This window comes from Camelina sativa, chromosome 12, assembly GCF_030686135.1.
Source record: "Camelina sativa cultivar CO46 ecotype springtype chromosome 12, ASM3068613v1".
In the NCBI taxonomy this organism is placed as follows: Eukaryota; Viridiplantae; Streptophyta; class Magnoliopsida; order Brassicales; family Brassicaceae; genus Camelina; species Camelina sativa.
In genome coordinates, this window is record NC_141891.1 from 24,220,121 (window position 1) to 24,233,417 (window position 13,297).

Below are 13,297 nucleotides of genomic sequence, written 5' to 3' on the forward strand. Positions count from 1 at the left end.
CAATGTTTTCTTGGTTTTAGCCTGTTTTGGGACAAAATGGGTATAAGTGGCTTTTAAACTTTCCACATCTATCTCAAACTATCTCAAACTCTTATAATTAGTTAGTTGCATTGGATTAAGACACTTTTTAACCCCATAAACACTAACATAGCTGTTTACAGCTTCTAAGCAATGTTTTCTTGGTTTTAACCTGTTTTGGGACAAAATGGTTATAAGTGGCTTTTAAACTCTCCACATCTATCTCAAACTCTTATAATTAGTTAGTTGCATTGGATTAAGACACTTTTTAACCCCATAAACACTAACATAGCTGTTTACAGCTTCTAAGCAATGTTTTCTTGGTTTTAACCTGTTTCGGGACAAAATGGTTATAAGTGGCTTTTAAACTCTCCACATCTATCTCAAACTCTTATAATTAGTTAGTTGCATTGGATTAAGACACTTTTTAACCCCATAAACACTAACATAGCTGTGTACAGCTTCTAAGCAATGTTTTCTTGGTTTTAACCTGTTTTGGGACAAAATGGTTATAAGTGGCTTTTAAACTCTCCACATCTATCTCAAACTCTTATACTTAGTTAGTTGCATTGGATTAAGACACATTTTAACCCCATAAACACTAACATAGCTGTTTACAGCTACTAAGCAATGTTTTCTTGCTGTTAGCCTGTTTTGGGACAAAATGGGAATAAGTGGCTTTTAAACTCTCCACATCTATCTCAAACTCTTATAATTAGTTAGTTGCATTGGATTAAGACACATTTTAACCCCATAAACACTAACATAGCTGTTTACAGCTTCTAAACAATGTTTTCTTGGTTTTAACCTGTTTCGGGACAAAATGGTTATAAGTGGCTTTTTAACTCTCCACATCTATCTCAAGCTCTTATACTTAGTTAGTTGCATTGGATTAAGACACATTTTAACCCCATAAACACTAACGTAGCTGTTTTCAGCTTCTAAGCAATGTTTTCTTGGTTTTAGCCTGTTTTGGGACAAAATGGGTATAAGTGGCTTTTAAACTTTCCACATCTATCTCAAACTATCTCAAACTCTTATAATTAGTTAGTTGCATTGGATTAAGACACTTTTTAACCCCATAAACACTAACATAGCTGTTTACAGCTTCTAAGCAATGTTTTCTTGGTTTTAACCTGTTTTGGGACAAAATGGTTATAAGTGGCTTTTAAACTCTCCACATCTATCTCAAACTCTTATACTTAGTTAGTTGCATTGGATTAAGACACATTTTAACCCCATAAACACTAACATAGCTGTTTACAGCTACTAAGCAATGTTTTCTTGCTGTTAGCCTGTTTTGGGACAAAATGGGAATAAGTGGCTTTTAAACTCTCCACATCTATCTCAAACTCTTATAATTAGTTAGTTGCATTGGATTAAGACACATTTTAACCCCATAAACACTAACATAGCTGTTTACAGCTTCTAAACAATGTTTTCTTGGTTTTAACCTGTTTTGGGACAAAATGGTTATAAGTGGCTTTTTAACTCTCCACATCTATCTCAAGCTCTTATACTTAGTTAGTTGCATTGGATTAAGACACATTTTAACCCCATAAACACTAACGTAGCTGTTTACAGCTTCTAAGCAATGTTTTCTTGGTTTTAGCCTGTTTTGGGACAAAATGGCTATAAGTGGCTTTTAAACTTTCCACATCTATCTCAAACTATCTCAAACTCTTATCATTAGTTAGTTGCATTGGATTAAGACACATTTTAATCCCATAAACACTAACATAGCTGTTTACAGCTTCTAAGCAATGTTTTCTTGGTTTTAGCCTCTATTAGGACAAAATGGGAATAAGTGGCTTTTAAACTCTCCACATCTATCTCAAACTCTTATAATTAGTTACTTGCATTGGATTAAGACAAATTTTAACCCCATAAACACTAACATAGCTGTTTACAGCTTCTAAGCAATGTTTTCTTGATTTTAGCCTATTTTGGGACAAAATGGGTATAAGTGGCTTTTAAACTCTCCACATCTATCTCAAACTCTTATAATTAGTTAGTTGCATTGGATTAAGACACATTTTAACCCCATAAACAATAACATAGCTGTTTACAGCTTCTAAGCAATGTTTTCTTGGTTTTAGCCTGTTTTGGGACAAAATGGGTATAAGTGGCTTTTAAACTCTCCACATCTATCTCAAACTCTTATAATTAGTTAGTTGCATTAGATTAAGACAAATTTTAACCCCATAAACACTAACATAGCTGTTTACAGCTTCTAAGCAATGTTTTCTTGATTTTAGCCTATTTTGGGACAAAATGGGTACAAGTGGCTTTTAAACTCTCCACATCTATCTCAAACTCTTCTAATTAGTTAGTTGCATTGGATTAAGACACTTTTTAACCCCATAAACACTAACATAGCTGTTTACAGCTTCTAAGCAATGTTTTCTTGGTTTTAACCTGTTTTGGGACAAAATGGTTATAAGTGGCTTTTAAACTCTCCACATCTATCTCAAACTCTTATACTTAGTTAGTTGCATTGGATTAAGACACATTTTAACCCCATAAACACTAACATAGCTGTTTACAGCTACTAAGCAATGTTTTCTTGCTGTTAGCCTGTTTTGGGACAAAATGGGAATAAGTGGCTTTTAAACTCTCCACATCTATCTCAAACTCTTATATTTAGTTAGTTGCATTGGATTAAGACACATTTTAACCCCATAAACACTAACATAGCTGTTTACAGCTTCTAAACAATGTTTTCTTGGTTTTAACCTGTTTTGGGACAAAATGGTTATAAGTGGCTTTTTAACTCTCCACATCTATCTCAAGCTCTTATACTTAGTTAGTTGCATTGGATTAAGACACATTTTAACCCCATAAACACTAACGTAGCTGTTTACAGCTTCTAAGCAATGTTTTCTTGGTTTTAGCCTGTTTTGGGACAAAATGGGTATAAGTGGCTTTTAAACTTTCCACATCTATCTCAAACTATCTCAAACTCTTATCATTAGTTAGTTGCATTGGATTAAGACACATTTTAATCCCATAAACACTAACATAGCTGTTTACAGCTTCTAAGCAATGTTTTCTTGGTTTTAGCCTCTATTAGGACAAAATGGGAATAAGTGGCTTTTAAACTCTCCACATCTATCTCAAACTCTTATAATTAGTTACTTGCATTGGATTAAGACAAATTTTAACCCCATAAACACTAACATAGCTGTTTACAGCTTCTAAGCAATGTTTTCTTGATTTTAGCCTATTTTGGGACAAAATGGGTATAAGTGGCTTTTAAACTCTCCACATCTATCTCAAACTCTTATACTTAGTTAGTTGCATTGGATTAAGACACATTTTAACCCCATAAACACTAACATAGCTGTTTACAGCTACTAAGCAATGTTTTCTTGCTGTTAGCCTGTTTTGGGACAAAATGGGAATAAGTGGCTTTTAAACTCTCCACATCTATCTCAAACTCTTATAATTAGTTAGTTGCATTGGATTAAGACACATTTTAACCCCATAAACACTAACGTAGCTGTTTACAGCTTCTAAGCAATGTTTTCTTGGTTTTAGCCTGTTTTGGGACAAAATGGGTATAAGTGGCTTTTAAACTTTCCACATCTATCTCAAACTATCTCAAACTCTTATCATTAGTTAGTTGCATTGGATTAAGACACATTTTAATCCCATAAACACTAACATAGCTGTTTACAGCTTCTAAGCAATGTTTTCTTGGTTTTAACCTCTTTTGGGACAAAATGATTATAAGTGGCTTTTAAACTCTCCACATCTATCTCAAACTCTTATAATTAGTTAGTTGCATTGGATTAAGACACATCCCATAAACACTAACATAGCTGTTTACAGCTTCTAAGCAATGTTTTCTTGGTTTTAACCTGTTTTGGGACAAAATGGTTATAAGTGGCTTTTAAACTCTCCACATCTATCTCAAACTCTTATAATTAGTTAGTTGCATTGGATTAAGACAAATTTTAACCCCATAAACACTAACATAGCTGTTTACAGCTTCTAAGCAATGTTTTCTTGATTTTAGCCTATTTTGGGACAAAATGGGTATAAGTGGCTTTTAAACTCTCCACATCTATCTCAAACTCTTATAATTAGTTACTTGCATTGGATTAAGACAAATTTTAACCCCATAAACACTAACATAGCTGTTTACAGCTTCTAAGCAATGTTTTCTTGATTTTAGCCTATTTTGGGACAAAATGGGTATAAGTGGCTTTTAAACTCTCCACATCTATCTCAAACTCTTATAATTAGTTAGTTGCATTGGATTAAGACACATTTTAACCCCATAAACAATAACATAGCTGTTTACAGCTTCTAAGCAATGTTTTCTTGGTTTTAACCTGTTTTGGGACAAAATGGTTATAAGTGGCTTTTAAACTCTCCACATCTATCTCAAACTCTTATACTTAGTTAGTTGCATTAGATTAAGACACATTTTAACCCCATAAACACTAACATAGCTGTTTACAACTTCTAAGCAATGTTTTCTTGGTTTTAGCCTGTTTTGGGACAAAATGGGTATAAGTGGCTTTTAAACTTTCCACATCTATCTCAAACTATCTCAAACTCTTATAATTAGTTAGTTGCATTGGATTAAGACACATTTTAATCCCATACACACTAACATAGCTGTTTACAGCTACTAAGCAATGTTTTCTTGGTTTTAGCCTCTATTAGGACAAAATGGGAATAAGTGGCTTTTAAACTCTCCACATCTATCTCAAACTCTTATAATTAGTTAGTTGCATTGGATTAAGACACATTTTAACCCCATAAACACTAACATAGCTGTTTACAGCTTCGAAGCAATGTTTTCTTGATTTTAGCCTATTTTGGGACAAAATGGGTATAAGTGGCTTTTAAACTCTCCACATCTATCTCAAACTCTTATAATTAGTTAGTTGCATTGGATTAAGACACATTTTAACCCCATAAACACTAACATAGCTGTTTACAGCTTCTAAGCAACGTTTTCTTGGTTTTAACCTGTTTTGGGACAAAATGGTTATAAGTGGCTTTTAAACTCTCCACATCTATCTCAAACTCTTATAATTAGTTAGTTGCATTGGATTAAGACACATTTTAATCCCATAAACACTAACATAGCTGTTTACAGCTACTAAGCAATGTTTTCTTTGTTTTAGCCTCTATTGGGACAAAATGGGAATAAGTGGCTTTTAAACTCTCCACATCTATCTCAAACTCTTATAATTAGTTAGTTGCATTGGATTAAGACAAATTTTAACCCCATAAACACTAACATAGCTGTTTACAGCTTCTAAGCAATGTTTTCTTGATTTTAGCCTATTTTGGGACAAAATGGGTATAAGTGGCTTTTAAACTCTCCACATCTATCTCAAACTCTTATAATTAGTTAGTTGCATTGGATTAAGACACGTTTTAACCCCATAAACATAACATAGCTGTTTACAGCTTCTAAGCAATGTTTTCTTGGTTTTAACCTGTTTTGGGACAAAATGGTTATAAGTGGCTTTTAAACTCTCCACATCTATCTCAAACTCTTATACTTAGTTAGTTGCATTGGATTAAGACACATTTTAACCCCATAAACACTAACATAGCTGTTTACAGCTACTAAGCAATGTTTTCTTGCTGTTAGCCTGTTTTGGGACAAAATGGGTATAAGTGGCTTTTAAACTCTCCACATCTATCTCAAACTCTTATAATTAGTTAGTTGCATTGGATTAAGACACATTTTAACCCCATAAACACTAACATAGCTGTTTACAGCTTCTAAGCAATGTTTTCTTGGTTTTAACCTGTTTTGGGACAAAATGGTTATAAGTGGCTTTTAAACTCTCCACATCTATCTCAAGCTCTTATACTTAGTTAGTTGCATTGGATTAAGACACATTTTAACCCCATAAACACTAACATAGCTGTTTACAGCTTCTAAACAATGTTTTCTTGGTTTTAACCTGTTTTGGGACAAAATGGTTATAAGTGGCTTTTTAACTCTCCACATCTATCTCAAGCTCTTATACTTAGTTAGTTGCATTGGATTAAGACACATTTTAACCCCATAAACACTAACGTAGCTGTTTACAGTTTCTAAGCAATGTTTTCTTGGTTTTAGCCTGTTTTGGGACAAAATGGCTATAAGTGGCTTTTAAACTTTCCACATCTATCTCAAACTATCTCAAACTCTTATCATTAGTTAGTTGCATTGGATTAAGACACATTTTAATCCCATAAACACTAACATAGCTGTTTACAGCTTCTAAGCAATGTTTTCTTGGTTTTAGCCTCTATTAGGACAAAATGGGAATAAGTGGCTTTTAAACTCTCCACATCTATCTCAAACTCTTATAATTAGTTACTTGCATTGGATTAAGACAAATTTTAACCCCATAAACACTAACATAGCTGTTTACAGCTTCTAAGCAATGTTTTCTTGATTTTAGCCTATTTTGGGACAAAATGGGTATAAGTGGCTTTTAAACTCTCCACATCTATCTCAAACTCTTATAATTAGTTAGTTGCATTGGATTAAGACACATTTTAACCCCATAAACAATAACATAGCTGTTTACAGCTTCTAAGCAATGTTTTCTTGGTTTTAGCCTGTTTTGGGACAAAATGGGTATAAGTGGCTTTTAAACTCTCCACATCTATCTCAAACTCTTATAATTAGTTAGTTGCATTAGATTAAGACAAATTTTAACCCCATAAACACTAACATAGCTGTTTACAGCTTCTAAGCAATGTTTTCTTGATTTTAGCCTATTTTGGGACAAAATGGGTACAAGTGGCTTTTAAACTCTCCACATCTATCTCAAACTCTTCTAATTAGTTAGTTGCATTGGATTAAGACACTTTTTAACCCCATAAACACTAACATAGCTGTTTACAGCTTCTAAGCAATGTTTTCTTGGTTTTAACCTGTTTTGGGACAAAATGGTTATAAGTGGCTTTTAAACTCTCCACATCTATCTCAAACTCTTATACTTAGTTAGTTGCATTGGATTAAGACACATTTTAACCCCATAAACACTAACATAGCTGTTTACAGCTACTAAGCAATGTTTTCTTGCTGTTAGCCTGTTTTGGGACAAAATGGGAATAAGTGGCTTTTAAACTCTCCACATCTATCTCAAACTCTTATAATTAGTTAGTTGCATTGGATTAAGACACATTTTAACCCCATAAACACTAACATAGCTGTTTACAGCTTCTAAACAATGTTTTCTTGGTTTTAACCTGTTTTGGGACAAAATGGTTATAAGTGGCTTTTTAACTCTCCACATCTATCTCAAGCTCTTATACTTAGTTAGTTGCATTGGATTAAGACACATTTTAACCCCATAAACACTAACGTAGCTGTTTACAGCTTCTAAGCAATGTTTTCTTGGTTTTAGCCTGTTTTGGGACAAAATGGGTATAAGTGGCTTTTAAACTTTCCACATCTATCTCAAACTATCTCAAACTCTTATCATTAGTTAGTTGCATTGGATTAAGACACATTTTAATCCCATAAACACTAACATAGCTGTTTACAGCTTCTAAGCAATGTTTTCTTGGTTTTAGCCTCTATTAGGACAAAATGGGAATAAGTGGCTTTTAAACTCTCCACATCTATCTCAAACTCTTATAATTAGTTACTTGCATTGGATTAAGACAAATTTTAACCCCATAAACACTAACATAGCTGTTTACAGCTTCTAAGCAATGTTTTCTTGATTTTAGCCTATTTTGGGACAAAATGGGTATAAGTGGCTTTTAAACTCTCCACATCTATCTCAAACTCTTATACTTAGTTAGTTGCATTGGATTAAGACACATTTTAACCCCATAAACACTAACATAGCTGTTTACAGCTACTAAGCAATGTTTTCTTGCTGTTAGCCTGTTTTGGGACAAAATGGGAATAAGTGGCTTTTAAACTCTCCACATCTATCTCAAACTCTTATAATTAGTTAGTTGCATTGGATTAAGACACATTTTAACCCCATAAACACTAACATAGCTGTTTACAGCTTCTAAACAATGTTTTCTTGGTTTTAACCTGTTTTGGGACAAAATGGTTATAAGTGGCTTTTTAACTCTCCACATCTATCTCAAGCTCTTATACTTAGTTAGTTGCATTGGATTAAGACACATTTTAACCCCATAAACACTAACGTAGCTGTTTACAGCTTCTAAGCAATGTTTTCTTGGTTTTAGCCTGTTTTGGGACAAAATGGGTATAAGTGGCTTTTAAACTTTCCACATCTATCTCAAACTATCTCAAACTCTTATCATTAGTTAGTTGCATTGGATTAAGACACATTTTAATCCCATAAACACTAACATAGCTGTTTACAGCTTCTAAGCAATGTTTTCTTGGTTTTAGCCTCTATTAGGACAAAATGGGAATAAGTGGCTTTTAAACTCTCCACATCTATCTCAAACTCTTATAATTAGTTACTTGCATTGGATTAAGACAAATTTTAACCCCATAAACACTAACATAGCTGTTTACAGCTTCTAAGCAATGTTTTCTTGATTTTAGCCTATTTTGGGACAAAATGGGTATAAGTGGCTTTTAAACTCTCCACATCTATCTCAAACTCTTATAATTAGTTACTTGCATTGGATTAAGACAAATTTTAACCCCATAAACACTAACATAGCTGTTTACAGCTTCTAAGCAATGTTTTCTTGATTTTAGCCTATTTTGGGACAAAATGGGTATAAGTGGCTTTTAAACTCTCCACATCTATCTCAAACTCTTATAATTAGTTAGTTGCATTGGATTAAGACACATTTTAACCCCATAAACAATAACATAGCTGTTTACAGCTTCTAAGCAATGTTTTCTTGGTTTTAGCCTGTTTTGGGACAAAATGGGTATAAGTGGCTTTTAAACTCTCCACATCTATCTCAAACTCTTATAATTAGTTAGTTGCATTAGATTAAGACAAATTTTAACCCCATAAACACTAACATAGCTGTTTACAGCTTCTAAGCAATGTTTTCTTGATTTTAGCCTATTTTGGGACAAAATGGGTACAAGTGGCTTTTAAACTCTCCACATCTATCTCAAACTCTTCTAATTAGTTAGTTGCATTGGATTAAGACACTTTTTAACCCCATAAACACTAACATAGCTGTTTACAGCTTCTAAGCAATGTTTTCTTGGTTTTAACCTGTTTTGGGACAAAATGGTTATAAGTGGCTTTTAAACTCTCCACATCTATCTCAAACTCTTATACTTAGTTAGTTGCATTGGATTAAGACACATTTTAACCCCATAAACACTAACATAGCTGTTTACAGCTACTAAGCAATGTTTTCTTGCTGTTAGCCTGTTTTGGGACAAAATGGGAATAAGTGGCTTTTAAACTCTCCACATCTATCTCAAACTCTTATAATTAGTTAGTTGCATTGGATTAAGACACATTTTAACCCCATAAACACTAACATAGCTGTTTACAGCTTCTAAACAATGTTTTCTTGGTTTTAACCTGTTTTGGGACAAAATGGTTATAAGTGGCTTTTTAACTCTCCACATCTATCTCAAGCTCTTATACTTAGTTAGTTGCATTGGATTAAGACACATTTTAACCCCATAAACACTAACGTAGCTGTTTACAGCTTCTAAGCAATGTTTTCTTGGTTTTAGCCTGTTTTGGGACAAAATGGGTATAAGAGGCTTTTAAACTTTCCACATCTATCTCAAACTATCTCAAACTCTTATCATTAGTTAGTTGCATTGGATTAAGACACATTTTAATCCCATAAACACTAACATAGCTGTTTACAGCTTCTAAGCAATGTTTTCTTGGTTTTAGCCTCTATTAGGACAAAATGGGAATAAGTGGCTTTTAAACTCTCCACATCTATCTCAAACTCTTATAATTAGTTACTTGCATTGGATTAAGACAAATTTTAACCCCATAAACACTAACATAGCTGTTTACAGCTTCTAAGCAATGTTTTCTTGATTTTAGCCTATTTTGGGACAAAATGGGTATAAGTGGCTTTTAAACTCTCCACATCTATCTCAAACTCTTATACTTAGTTAGTTGCATTGGATTAAGACACATTTTAACCCCATAAACACTAACATAGCTGTTTACAGCTACTAAGCAATGTTTTCTTGCTGTTAGCCTGTTTTGGGACAAAATGGGAATAAGTGGCTTTTAAACTCTCCACATCTATCTCAAACTCTTATAATTAGTTAGTTGCATTGGATTAAGACACATTTTAACCCCATAAACACTAACATAGCTGTTTACAGCTTCTAAACAATGTTTTCTTGGTTTTAACCTGTTTTGGGACAAAATGGTTATAAGTGGCTTTTTAACTCTCCACATCTATCTCAAGCTCTTATACTTAGTTAGTTGCATTGGATTAAGACACATTTTAACCCCATAAACACTAACGTAGCTGTTTACAGCTTCTAAGCAATGTTTTCTTGGTTTTAGCCTGTTTTGGGACAAAATGGGTATAAGTGGCTTTTAAACTTTCCACATCTATCTCAAACTATCTCAAACTCTTATCATTAGTTAGTTGCATTGGATTAAGACACATTTTAATCCCATAAACACTAACATAGCTGTTTACAGCTTCTAAGCAATGTTTTCTTGGTTTTAGCCTCTATTAGGACAAAATGGGAATAAGTGGCTTTTAAACTCTCCACATCTATCTCAAACTCTTATAATTAGTTACTTGCATTGGATTAAGACAAATTTTAACCCCATAAACACTAACATAGCTGTTTACAGCTTCTAAGCAATGTTTTCTTGATTTTAGCCTATTTTGGGACAAAATGGGTATAAGTGGCTTTTAAACTCTCCACATCTATCTCAAACTCTTATAATTAGTTAGTTGCATTGGATTAAGACACATTTTAACCCCATAAACAATAATGTAGCTGTTTACAGCTTCTAAGCAATGTTTTCTTGGTTTTAACCTGTTTTGGGACAAAATGGTTATAAGTGGCTTTTAAACTCTCCACATCTATCTCAAACTCTTATACTTAGTTAGTTGCATTAGATTAAGACACATTTTAACCCCATAAACACTAACATAGCTGTTTACAACTTCTAAGCAATGTTTTCTTGGTTTTAGCCTGTTTTGGGACAAAATGGGTATAAGTGGCTTTTAAACTTTCCACATCTATCTCAAACTATCTCAAACTCTTATAATTAGTTAGTTGCATTGGATTAAGACACATTTTAATCCCATACACACTAACATAGCTGTTTACAGCTACTAAGCAATGTTTTCTTGGTTTTAGCCTCTATTAGGACAAAATGGGAATAAGTGGCTTTTAAACTCTCCACATCTATCTCAAACTCTTATAATTAGTTAGTTGCATTGGATTAAGACACATTTTAACCCCATAAACACTAACATAGCTGTTTACAGCTTCGAAGCAATGTTTTCTTGATTTTAGCCTATTTTGGGACAAAATGGGTATAAGTGGCTTTTAAACTCTCCACATCTATCTCAAACTCTTATAATTAGTTAGTTGCATTGGATTAAGACACATTTTAACCCCATAAACACTAACATAGCTGTTTACAGCTTCTAAGCAATGTTTTCTTGGTTTTAACCTGTTTTGGGACAAAATGGTTATAAGTGGCTTTTAAACTCTCCACATCTATCTCAAACTCTTATAATTAGTTAGTTGCATTGGATTAAGACACATTTTAATCCCATAAACACTAACATAGCTGTTTACAGCTACTAAGCAATGTTTTCTTTGTTTTAGCCTCTATTGGGACAAAATGGGAATAAGTGGCTTTTAAACTCTCCACATCTATCTCAAACTCTTATAATTAATTAGTTGCATTGGATTAAGACAAATTTTAACCCCATAAACACTAACATAGCTGTTTACAGCTTCTAAGCAATGTTTTCTTGATTTTAGCCTATTTTGGGACAAAATGGGTATAAGTGGCTTTTAAACTCTCCACATCTATCTCAAACTCTTATAATTAGTTAGTTGCATTGGATTAAGACACGTTTTAACCCCATAAACATAACATAGCTGTTTACAGCTTCTAAGCAATGTTTTCTTGGTTTTAACCTGTTTTGGGACAAAATGGTTATAAGTGGCTTTTAAACTCTCCACATCTATCTCAAACTCTTATACTTAGTTAGTTGCATTGGATTAAGACACATTTTAACCCCATAAACACTAACATAGCTGTTTACAGCTACTAAGCAATGTTTTCTTGCTGTTAGCCTGTTTTGGGACAAAATGGGTATAAGTGGCTTTTAAACTCTCCACATCTATCTCAAACTCTTATAATTAGTTAGTTGCATTGGATTAAGACACATTTTAACCCCATAAACACTAACATAGCTGTTTACAGCTTCTAAGCAATGTTTTCTTGGTTTTAACCTGTTTTGGGACAAAATGGTTATAAGTGGCTTTTAAACTCTCCACATCTATCTCAAGCTCTTATACTTAGTTAGTTGCATTGGATTAAGACACATTTTAACCCCATAAACACTAACATAGCTGTTTACAGCTTCTAAGCAATGTTTTCTTGGTTTTAGCCTGTTTTGGGACAAAATGGGTATAAGTGGCTTTTAAACTTTCCACATCTATCTCAAACTATCTCAAACTCTTATCATTAGCTAGTTACATTGGATTAAGACACATTTTAATCCCATAAACACTAACATAGCTGTTTACAGCTACTAAGCAATGTTTTCTTGGTTTTAGCCTCTATTAGGACAAAATGGGAATAATTGGCTTTTAAACTCTCCACATCTATCTCAAACTCTTATAATTAGTTAGTTGCATTGGATTAAGACACATTTTAACCCCATAAACACTAACATAGCTGTTTACAGCTTCTAAGCAATGTTTTCTTGATTTTAGCCTATTTTGGGACAAAATGGGTATAAGTGGCTTTTAAACTCTCCACATCTATCTCAAACTCTTATAATTAGTTAGTTGCATTGGATTAAGACACTTTTTAACCCCATAAACACTAACATAGCTGTTTACAGCTTCTAAGCAATGTTTTCTTGGTTTTAACCTGTTTTGGGACAAAATGGTTATAAGTGGCTTTTAAACTCTCCACATCTATCTCAAACTCTTATACTTAGTTAGTTGCATTGGATTAAGACACATTTTAACCCCATAAACACTAACATAGCTGTTTACAGCTTCTAAGCAATGTTTTCTTGGTTTTAACCTGTTTTGGGACAAAATGGTTATAAGTGGCTTTTAAACTCTCCACATCTATCTCAAACTCTTATACTTAGTTAGTTGCATTGGATTAAGACACATTTTAACCCCATAAACACTAAC